The sequence below is a fragment of the Petaurus breviceps genome, unplaced genomic scaffold (assembly GCF_028583685.1).
Source record: "Petaurus breviceps papuanus isolate PSGF00001 unplaced genomic scaffold, PetGlider_PUasm1.0 90564, whole genome shotgun sequence".
NCBI classification, from domain to species: Eukaryota; Metazoa; Chordata; class Mammalia; order Diprotodontia; family Petauridae; genus Petaurus; species Petaurus breviceps.
In genome coordinates this window covers 6486076-6495476 of record NW_027187275.1, presented here as the reverse complement: position 1 = coordinate 6495476, position 9401 = coordinate 6486076, and the positions used below count along the sequence as shown (strand labels likewise).

The window sequence follows — 9401 nt, the reverse complement described above, 5'->3', positions numbered from 1 at the left end:
ATTTCCCTATGAGTTGTATAAAGACGGTTCCAAATTGAGGGATTAGTTGGGATTTTTTTTTTTTTTGACCCAATGTCCTTCAAACATAGTTTAGGAAGAGAATGTGTTTTGTTTTGTTTTTAACCTGGAAAGAGAAAAATGATAGCTAGGCAACCTGCCTTAAAAATATTTACTTAAAGGCACAATGTCAGGATGAGAAAAAAGCATTTGCCCTGCGCCTGTAGGTCCTGAAGCCGGGAGTAGCTGAAGTTATGAGAGCGGGACAGAGCCCCTGACTGTCAGTTTCATCTGACAGTTCTGATCATTGACTTCCCCCAGCTCGGCTCTTAGAGCAAGCCGCGACTGTTCTCTTTTTCTCTATGCAACCACTGTAATGAGTTCTAACTGTAAACACTTACTGTGATGGCCTGGAGTCTCTCCTTCACCAGTTCTGTCTCTTCCATTCTAGAGATCGAGGTGGGGGAAACCGTAAAGGGAATGAATGTGAAGCTACCATAAAGTAAGAAGCCCCCTCTTCCTCTTCTTCCTCCTCCTCCTCCTCCTCCTCGGGGTGTGGTGGTGGTGGCAGCAGGGGGGGCGGGGGAGGGTGGCAGAGAATAAGCTGTAATGGTTCTCCTCTTAATTCCACAGCAAGAGAAAAAGAGGAAAAATCCGGAGTTGTCAGGAGCGTCTCTGAACAGAGGAACAGAGCAGGCCAGACAGACACATGGAATGAGGGTGTGCTGGGGAGGCAGACGCACAGGGCTGCTGGCACGAGCTGACTGACAAGTTTGAACGGCAGAACACAAGCCCTTTTCCTTCAGGGAGCTGCCAGCCCTTTGTTGTAATGTGCACAGTGAGAGAGGCACATTTCTTATTAACTATTCCTTGCCCAACTGCTGATTCCGCCCCCCCCCCCTTTTTGGAATGGCACACACAGGCTTGTTTCAGCGTTTTCTCTTCCTCAGACCCCAGTGGGTGGTTTCCTTGTGTTTACTCAGTTAGCAGAAGCATGCCCTTTCTCCCCAGCTTGGCACTGAATGAAATAGGTGGACTAGTAGATAGAGTGCTGATCCTGGAGGCAAGAAGACCTGAGTTCTAATCCTCTCAGACACTTGCTAGCTGTGTGACCCCTTGGTAAGGCACCTAACCTCTGAATGACTTAGTTTACCCATCTACAAAATGGGGATACTGACAATAGCATTGGAGTTGCTCAGGGTCACACAGCCAGCAAGCTGGTCTGAGGAGGAATTTGAACCCAGTCACTGCTCCACACTGCCTCAGTGAGCAGATTTAGAGCTGGAAAGGAGCTCAGAAGCCGCAGAGTCCACCCCCAGACCCTTGAATTTACAGAGGAGGAAACTGGGGACCCAGGAAGTCAAGTGACTTGCCCAGGGTCACACAGGCTGTTCTCATGAGAGAAAAGATTTGAATAAGCTCATCCAGTGCTCCTTATGCTACTGAAGTTTTAAATTCTAGTAGTACAGTCACTTTGAAGTAGCTTTGCTGTTTGCTTTTATTTTGTTTTTAGATGTCTGGTATAAACTTTGGTCTAAGTTACAGAAAAGTCAAAGGCATAAATGCATGGGACACTATTCTGGAACAGACTTCTCATCCATATTCAGTGGTGGGTTGAACCTCCAGGACCAACATGTATATTTCTTGGATTTTATGGAGTGTAGGTCTATCCTGAGAATACCTCAAGAAGGGCACTCTCAGTTCTAGGGCTGCTTTCCTTTTGGACCTCTCTAGTCATGCATGACAAAAGGCTAAGCCTCTGGAAGAGGGATGAGAAAGTTTGCAACTGACTCCATCAGAAATTTTATATAGATGCTCATCCTTTCTCTCCAAGGTAAAAAAAAAAATAATAAAGTAAGTGTGCTGAAACTCTCTTGGGGTTAAAGTAGAGCCTGAGAACTTTCAAGTAGGCTTATATCTGTTTTCATTTTCCTACCACCTCCTTAATTACTTCTTGGTGAAGTAAACTCTAATTATCTACCTCATCATTATATGTTTGGTTCAATGATACCTAGGTTCGGTTTACAAGGTGAAAAGGGCAATAATCCTTGTCATCTAAGTCAAATCAAAAAGTATTAATTAAGGGCTTCCTATGTGCCAGTCACTTTGCTAAGATTATTTGTTTCATTGAGATTATTTGCTTCCCTTTGCATTGGATGGAGGTGAAATGGTTCTGAAATGACAAGCAGGGCTATTTGGTCTCAGAGATCATGAAGCAGGGAATTCTGGGGTAGGCTGCCCATCAGTGTTAGATTGATTTTGATTACTATTGAGATGCACCTTTCCTTTTTTAAAAATCCTTACAAAAATGTTGAACTTCTTCATCCCTAAATCTTGGCTCACATAAAATATTAGAGGCTTGCTACTGACAACGTCTGACTCAGATTTAAATAATTACTGCCAGGAACAGATGGGCTGATACCCAATGACTGGGCTGGACCTCTTCCTAGGGAAAAAACTCCCTTTCAAATCTGGTCTCTGGTCTCTCCCCTTAGGAACTTAGGAACTACCTAGAGTCTTGTGACATAGGCAGAGGAGGGGGTTGATATATAAAGGGTTGAGAATGGATGGGTGCAGCAGAATTGGAGCAATGGTTAATGTAGAACCATGTGTGAGGAAACTAGAACATGGAAGAGAAGAGCTAGCATGATTAGGGGGAAACACTAATAGGAAGGAAGGAAGGAAGGAAGGAAGGAAGGAAGGAAGGAAGGAAGGAAGGAAGGAAGGAAGGAAGGAAGGAAGGAAGGAAAGAAGGAAGGAAGGAAGGAAACATTTTTCAAGTGCCTACTAAGTGTTCAAGCATTGTGCCAAGCATTTTATAAATATTCTCACAACACCCCTGGGAGGTAGGTGCTATTGTTATCACAGTTGGTTAAGTGACTTGGCCAAGGTCAGGCAACTGTTAAGTGTCTGAGGCTGTTTGTGAACTCAGGTCTTCCTGACTTTATTTACCTGGAGGTAGCTAGTAGGTTCCCTTCCCTCCAGGTTTTCAAGTTAAGGTTGGATGACCCTTTGCTGTAGAGGAGATTCTTGTTTAGGTATGAGCTGGACTACATAGCTGCTGATGTCATATGGTCCAGAGATGAAAGATCTTTTCCAACTCAGAGATTCTGTGGTTATGTGGATTTGGGGGAACACTTTTCCTAATCCATTAGTTTACATAATCTAGGGTTCAAAGGGACTTTAGTGGTCATCTAATGTAACCCATCTCTGAAAGAGAATCACATCTACAACATGCTTGATAAAGGATTATACAACTTTTGCTTAATCTTGACCTCCAATGAAGGGAAATATGGCAGCTCATTTCATATCTTGGGCTTTCTTGTCTTCTCTTTGTACTTTGTTTACTAGTGATCTCATTAGGTCCCAGGGGCTCAATTATTATTTATACAGATGACTCACAAATCTACATATCCAGCCTTATCCTCTTTCCTAACTCTAATTTTGAGTTACCAACTGTGTGCTAGACAGCTCCTTCTGGATGTTCTATCAACCTTTCCAACTTAACATGTCCAAGAAGGAACTCTTTTTCTTCTCTCTTAAACCTAGCCTTCCTCTTTTGAGGGCACCTTTTTTCTTCCATTTACCCAGTTAAAACTCATTCATCTCCAACTCTTTCTTTACTTCAACCTGCTTATCTAATTAATTGTATTGTCTTTTTGGTTTTGCTTTCATAGTACCCATCCCATGTCTCTTTGCCACTAACATAGACAAAACTTATCTTGGATTTATTTGCTTAAATGTTGTGTTCTTCTCCTGGAGAATGTAAGCTTTTTTTTTTTTTTTTTTGCTTTTTGGAGGGCAGTTGGGGTTAAGCGATTTGCCCAAGGTCACACCGCTAGTTTTTGTGTTAAGTGTCTGAGGCTGGATTTGAACTCAGGTCCTCCTGACTCCAGGGCCGGTGCTCTATTCACTGTGCCACCTAACCGCCCCAGAATGTAAACTTCTTAAGGGCAAGATAAGTTTCTCTTTTTTGTCTTTGTCTTAGTAAAAACTTAGAAAATGTATGTGGATTGATTTCCCTGTTCAGACCATATTTATTAATTCATTCAAAAGTATTAAGTACCTACCATTAGCACTACATTAAACCCAGTTTATCTAGGACTGTCCTTATCCTAGATATTATGACTTTCTTACTGAATGTCCAAAGTTGAATTAGCTCATAGGTTTTAACAATTGAGATTTCAGCTATGGGTACCCTGGAGCCAGAACTGCCTAGTTAGAGCTGATAGTTAAATTTTCAGCTTGAGCATTTATTCCTCAGATATCAGCAAGAGCTACAAATTAGGACTTGGTTTATTGCTTGGTTGATTGCCTAGACTTAAAAAAAGCAATGGAGAAAATGATAATAGTGCAAATTAAACTTTAAAAATCTGTCATGTATGCATTTTCCCCCTAGAGGGCTGTTTATTAAATACTTATGTACAACCCACTAAACTCCCAGGCTGTTCTCATACAAACTACCTTCTAGACATGTCTCCCCAATTTTGTACTTACAAAGCTTACTTTTTAAAATTGAAGGTAAGACTTCTCATTTATCCTTATTAAATTCCTTTTCATTCTATTTAGTCCAATGTACAAATCTGTTGAGATCTTTTTGGATCCTGTGTCTCTGTGCTAGAAATCACCTCCAACTTTGTATCATCTTCAAATTTAATCAGCATTATGCTTTTGTTTATCAAATAAGATAATATATTTAAAATTCTTTGAAAATTTAAAGTGCTACATAAATGGTAGCTACTATTGCTAGCATTATTATTTCCCCCCCAAAACAGTAATAAAAAAGTGAAACAGAACAGGATTAGGCATAGATCCCTGTGGCATTTCACTAGAGACCTCCTTCCAAATTGACAGTAAACCATTAATTTTAATTAATTTATTAATTAATAAATTAATTGGACTCTTTGAGTCCAACCTCTTGATGAAGTTCACCTAATTACACTATCATTTAGACTCTATCTCTGCATCCATTCCATAAAAATAACATAAAATTTGTGAATTGTTATTCCTTTTGCTTTGTTCTATAATATTAGCATACTTGTAATTAAACTTTACAGGACCCCATCTTTGAACATATAAAATGTAAATCACCTTCAAATCTGTTCTATTCATGGTAGGATGTCATATAGGACATATTAATAATGGCTTATGACTTTTCCTCTTTTCCTTTATCCTAATATTATAATTTGCTATTACAAAAGTTTCATAGCATTTTAGAACTGGGAGTGATCTTGGAAATAACTCATTCTAACCTTTTCATGAGTGAGGTAAGGAAACTGAGGCTCATAGACAAATAATTTCCTCAAATTAAAGAGCTACTTTAGTAATTAGCATCCTGTTCTTGTGATTTCCAATCCAATGATTTTCACACACACAGGTTTTACCTCAAATCATTTTGTTACCTTAAAAAAAAAAGATTAGTTTCATTTTCAAATTATCTCCCATCTCCTATCCAGTGAGCTATCTTATTTTTTTTTTTTTGGAGGAGGGAAGGCAGGGAAATTGGGGTTAAGTGACTTACCCAAGGTCACACGGCTGGTAAATGTTAAGTGTCTGAGGTCAGATTTGAACTCAAGTCCTCCTAATTCCAGGGCCAGTACTCTATTCACTGCACTACCTAGCTTCCCCTGAGCCATTCTTTTTAACAAAGATTACAAAGAAAAAAAAGTGTTTCCACATACAAACAAATCAGTGTATGTATTAATCCATACCTTTGGCCTCCTACTTTTACATGGAGGGACATACATTTTTTACCTCTTTTCTGGGGCCAGATTTGACCACAATTACACAATGTTTCATTTAATTTAATTTCTTTTTTTTTGTTCTCCACATTTACACCATTATAGTCATCAGGTCTCACAAATTTTCATGATGCAAATGGTGGTTCAGTAGAAGGAAGAGTATATAGTTTTTTCTTCACTTGTATCTATTGACTAGAGTCTAATCAAGAACTCAGTGGGGCTTATCCTTGAGTTAATAGCATTCCATAGACCAAAAATTTGTCAATGTTGGTACATCTGCAGTTTTCCTAATAGTATGTCAACATACTCTCCTGAGGTATTTTGCTGATGTTTTCCCTCAAATACTTCAAGGATGTACAACCTTATTGGTGTGGATATATCCTCTGATAATGCAGACAGTCTTTGAGTCTTGCTGTGACCAAAAATTTCATCATTTTGTGGTCCTAATGTTGAGGAACTGTTCTGACTTTAGCTAAGACTTGCATTATTTACCTCACACCTTGTTGTGAAGAGAGTACTTTGTATATTATCTTAAAAATACAACACACATTTAAGGTGATATACAAAGTACTCTTTTCACACAAGGTTCAAAGTAGATAATACAAGTCATTATAGGTATTTGAGCTTTTACAGGAAACTGAGGCCTAGGGAAGCTAAGTTACTTGCCCAAGGTCACAAAGGGGATGATAAATGGTAAACATCTAGAAAAATGAGGTAGATGGGGAAAAAAGAACACAACTTCATGAGTTTTGGAGGTAAGAGAGAGAGAAAATGCAGATTCAGAGGTTGTACTTGTACTCAATGTTTGATGGAAATGTCTATTGGTAATGAAATTTAAATTATTTATTCAGAAATAAAGCTTCCCACCCTACTAAAGTCTGCTCCAATAAACAAATAAATAAAATTCACTGTGCTCCAAATTAAACTTGACTGAGGTCTTACTCTGATGTGCCTTTGTAGGGTAGAGGTGACTGGGTTCTCCAAGGCCATGCCAGTTAAGAGCAAGTTGTGACAAGCCCAACCAAGCTGACAAGGCTATGAGCATAGGCCTGTGGATTTGTCACCTGAGGAGGAGCCCATCTAATTTTGGACAGCTTATCACCAGGTTGAGTCAAAGCAGAACAGGTTGTTGAGGGGATCCCAGTTTATGTTGGTGGAGGAATTGCTCATACTGACCAAATCATGGACTCTTGATGTGTCGAAATATTAATTTGCAACGTTCAGATTATAGCCTGCAGCTTTTTGTTGGCTCTGGGGTCACAGGAGGTGGGTTCAATTTCCACCTCTGACACTGGTTAAGTCACTTAGTGTCTCTGAGCTTCAGTTTCCTCGTATGTAAAATGAAGGTGGATTCCAGATGGATTCCAGAGTCCCTTCCAGCTCTTCCATCTATGATGGGCCTAGTCAAATCATTGTACATGATTTGTAAGTAATATTTTATGATTATAATGGTTTAAGAGAGGTAGCAAATGTGCTATGTTGCGTAGAGGGCTGGCCACAACCTGAGGTCAAGTCCTGTTTCTGATACATACTGGCTGTGTGACTCCAGATTAGTTAATTCTCAGTGTTGATGTGGGGAGTTTTCTTAATGGGAAGTCTATCACAAATGAAATCACAGATTTGAACCAAAAAACAAAAACAAAAAACAAAAAATCTAAAACAAACAAGAAGATAGTTTGAATATAAAGCTGGAAGCAGTCTGTAATTACTTTCTTTGGGACCTTGTTCCAAAATGCATTTCCTCTTAGAATGTTTTAAGATCTCTGAACAACAATGAAAAGGCAGTCCACAGGTCTGTCTACCAATACCAAGAAGTATTGTAATATGGTATTTTAAGGGCACTGGACTTGGAGCCAGGCATGTCTTGGGTTTAAAGTTCACATCTGACATTTACTATCTGTGTGAACCTGGGCAAGTCCTTTAACATCTTTTTTTTTTTTTTTTTTAGGGGGAAGGCAGGGCAATTGGGGCTAAGTGACTTGCCCAAGGTCACATGGCTACTTTTTTGTGTTAAGTGTCTGAGAACCGTATTTGAACTCAGGTCCTCCTGATTCCAGAGCTGGTGCTCTATTCACTGCACCACCTAGCTGCCCCCTTTAACATCTCTTGAGTTTCATTTTCCTCATTATAAAATGAGGATAGTTAATACTTACAGTACCTACCTCCCAAGACTCCTGTGAGGATCAAATGAGATAGTGTAGGTAAAGGACTTTTGTTAATTTTTTTGTTAATTTTCTCTAACTTTTTCCAGTGTATGCTGGAGTTTTTGGGGTATTTTTTGTTTTTATTTTTTTAAAGTCTAAACATTCTCAGGTTGTGTCTATGGGTTGCCCAAGCAACTGGTCATTTCAATACCTTGCCAGCTGAGTAGGGGAAAATACCAAATCAATCATACAACTCCACCTCTTGACTTCCCTGGATTCCTTTAAGTCCCAGCTAAAATCCTTATTTTTAGAGGAAGCCTTTTCCCAAGTCCTTTTATTTTATTATTATTATTTTTTAGCTTTTTGGAGGGCAATTTGGAGTTAAGTGACTTGCCCATGGTCACATAGCTAGTTTTTGTGTTAAGTGTCTGAGGCCGGATTTGAACTCAGGTCCTCCTGACTCCAGGGCCTGGAGTCTATTAACTGCTCCACCTAGCCGTCCCCCAACTCCTTTTAATTCTAGCTCATTCCCTTTGCTGAGTAGTTTCTATTTATCCTACATATAGCTTATTTGTACATACTTGTATGTTTTCTCCCCAAGCAGAGTGCTTCTTTTTTTATGCTCCACCACTTAGCACAATGCCTGGTCCATAGCAGGTGCTTAATAAATGTTTATTGATTGATTTATTGATTATGCATCACACATATGAAGTCAGAATTTTAGGAATTTCTCATTTCTCAACCTGTACTACTATAGTGCAATTATTGCCTCCGTAATCCTAGGCTAATTATTTTTTGGGGGATAGGGAACTCCTGGTGTGGAAGCTCCTTTTAGTAATGCAGATTGTCAGAGAGTGGGGTTTTTTTGCCTTTTTTTTTTGGAGGGCACTTGGGGTTAAGTGACTTGCCCAAGGTCACACAGCTAGTAAGTGTGTTAAGTGTCTGAGGCTGCATTTGAACTCAGGTCCTCCTGACTCCAGGGCCGGTGCTCTATTCACTGTGCCACCTAGCCACCCCCTGTAACTTAGTCTTAAGAGAGTTGTCTGGTGGTGCTGAGTGGTTAAACTACTTACCCAGGGTCACACAGCCAATAAATGGCAGACACAGCCACATCTAGGCAACCTCACTGATTTATTAACACAACACAAAATGTGCTACAACATGGAGCTAGAATCAAAAAGACCTGGGTTCAAGTCTCTGACCCATCAACTGGCTCCATGACTCTTGGCAAATCACTTAACCTCTCAATGTCCCAGCCAACTCTCTAAGACCCTATTACTGGACAGGTGCACATCTACATCTGTTGGGGGGCGGGGGGGGTGGAGGTTCACTAGCAGTTCCCTAAACCAATGAAATCACAGGTCCAAACGCAAAGGAAAAGAAAACCAACCCCAAGCTTTTTATCAGGAGGAATGCTTCCTGGGTGTGGGTCCCTTTCATTCATTTCCTTCTCAGATCCACATAGTTAAGGTAATTTAGGGGCTGCTGTTGGAAATGAATGAACATTTATATGAGCACC

General features: G+C 39.9%; 1 long non-coding RNA gene across 1 annotated transcript in view; it reads right to left on the bottom strand.

Annotated features, from left to right (window-relative positions):
* LOC138142347 (uncharacterized) overlaps nt 1-810 on the bottom strand; it is a 35753-nt gene extending 34943 nt beyond the window's left edge. The window contains exon 1 of the long non-coding RNA XR_011163414.1: nt 399-810. This is a non-coding gene — a long non-coding RNA (uncharacterized lncRNA). The remainder of the gene's footprint in view (nt 1-398) is intronic.
* Between the last annotated feature and the right edge of the window lie 8591 nt (nt 811-9401).